Below are 2,551 nucleotides of genomic sequence, written 5' to 3' on the forward strand. Positions count from 1 at the left end.
ACATCTCTCTAACAACTAACCACGGCATGTGCACATTTGTGGACAGAACAGGAAAATCACAGTAAGAATAAAAGCCAACTGACCCTAAGAATTACTAGCCTGTATTAAACTTAAAAATACAGACTAAGAGCGTAAATTTAAGGATAAATTGAAAAGTTTTTGTACAAGCAGGAGCTCCATCTAATACAAAGTCTAGGTTTGTATACAAAGAGGGGTAATTAGGTAGACCTTTTGAAACAAAATATTATGAATCATCACTGTCCCATATTAGGAAAGCCATGTTTTAGGGTGTTGCTGTGTGGGTGGCCATACTTCAGGTTTTCAATTAGGCAAGCACTGGGCAGGTTGGAGGTGGAATGGCTACACTATCACTCAATGGCCCTTCTGGGATCATTGCCTCCAATGGGTCTGCATGCTATTAGCATACAAAATGGCTAAGATAGGGTGTGTCAACTGTGAAGAAAAAGTATGGTTTCTCTTGCAGACCTGCACGTGTAGTCTCTTATTCCTTATGCTAAGGGCTTTTTCTGCTTCAGCTTATCTCTTTCATTTCTTCTACATCTGTTTTCATCACAGTTTTCCTCTACCCATCACTAAACCAGTATAACATCCCCATGACAGGTTCTCATGTTTCTTTCACACAGAATAGTTTTATTATCATTCTTTTCATAATTGTTACAGAATTTGCTCTGGTTCCTAAGAAATATACAACTCTGAGGACAGGAAGAGAGATGAACAAAAATGTTTCAGCTCGCTCGTGCTTTCTCTCTCTCTTTCTCTCCCCTTCCCCTCTCCACCCTTTCTCTCCCTTTCCTGGTCCAAAGAAAGGATTGAAGAGTTATTTTTTAAAATAACAATATAAGTGTACTCCAAACCAAGAAAAGGTATTATTAAGAGATCAAAAATGTTAAAGTAGAAAATATGAGAAGACGGGGATTCTTACACCTCTTGACAGAGATGGAATTTCTGGTGGGTAAGCTAATAAAATAGGTCAGAATTTGAAATATGTATATCCTTTGATCTAGAAGTTTTAGGAATTTGTCCCTAAAGATACAATAAGAGAAGTGCTTCAAAGTATAAGAATAAAGATGTTTATTGCCATAATGTGTATACTAGTGAAATAAGGGAGAAAACTTCGAAAAATTGATGACATAAATCATGGTACTTTCATATAAAAAACAAGTTGAAAGCATTAAAACGACAAGGCTTATATTTATGTTTGATGTAGAATGGCAGCCATAATGCATATGTTGTTCAATATAAAAGCAGGTTATAAGCCAGCACGTGTAGTGCGTACTAATAATTCTCCAGAATTAGAAGAAAAGGATTTTCATTTTCTATTTCTTAGATCGCATTATAATTTGAACTTCTTACAGTGATCATGAATTACTTTTGTAATAAATAAAAATAATTTTACCATTATTCACAGTCCTCTGCAACCCAACACAAGCTGATCCCATTCCTGCTATTTTTCCTTCCACTTCTCCTTCACTCCAGATTGGTTTAGCACTGCCAAACTATGCTTTTTAATGTCCTGTCTTTTACAGTTTTTCTCAGGGTTTCTCCTGTCTGGAATGCTCTCTGCCCCACCCTTGCCCTTTTCCCTTCTGTTAATCTTTCAAGACCTATCTCCGGAAGTCTCCTTGATCAGTCCATCTGGAATCAATCATCCATGTCTTTCAACCCCTATGGTACTTTCAGTCTGGACTAAGGCTTCTTAACGTCATCTATTTCTCCTTGCATTTCTGTCAGTTTTTGCCACATGCATTTTGAAATGTTTTTATTAGACACATATACACATAATTCTCCATGGAGATATAACAATCATTAATGTATATGTGTATGTCCATTTCTTTAGACAGAGTCCACAGCTTTGAGCAGATTTTCAAAAGAGCACATAGTCATTTGTCTAAATACCTTTAATTTACCAATGTATAGTGTTCAGCTTTATGATATTACTTCTATTATTTTCTTAAAATGTCACTTAAATCTTATTACTTAACTTTTAAACAAATCTATTTCTTCTCTCCAAACACTAAGAAAATGGAGAATAAGAACCAAGGTATATACTTTTTTCAATCCCTGATCAAAACTTGCACAGCTCAAAGAACACAGGTGGAGTTTTTTAAACATATGTTGATTTGGTGAGAATTTGTACCCACAAGAAAATGTGTGGTCAATCATGCAAATTAATAAGACACAAAGTTTGAAAGAAAAATAATCTGTGGGGGAAAGAACCAAAATAGAAACCTTGTCCTCAGTTCTGAGACAGCAGTTCTTCAAGGTCTTGCTGGCCCTTGATAATCAGATGACTCACCATCAGGACAAAGGCAAAACACAAAAATACCTGAACAGGGCCAGGTGCAGTGGCTCATGCCTGTAATCTCAGCACTTTGGGAGGCCGAGGCAGGCGAATCACCTGAGGTCGGGAGTTTGAGACCAGCCTGACCAACATGGAGAAACCCTATCTCTACTAAAAATACAAAATTAGCCGGGTGTGGTGGCGCATGCCTGTAATCCTAGCTACTCGCGAGGCTGAGGCAGGAGAATC

This window comes from Nomascus leucogenys, chromosome 4, assembly GCF_006542625.1.
Source record: "Nomascus leucogenys isolate Asia chromosome 4, Asia_NLE_v1, whole genome shotgun sequence".
Lineage (NCBI taxonomy): Eukaryota > Metazoa > Chordata > Mammalia > Primates > Hylobatidae > Nomascus > Nomascus leucogenys.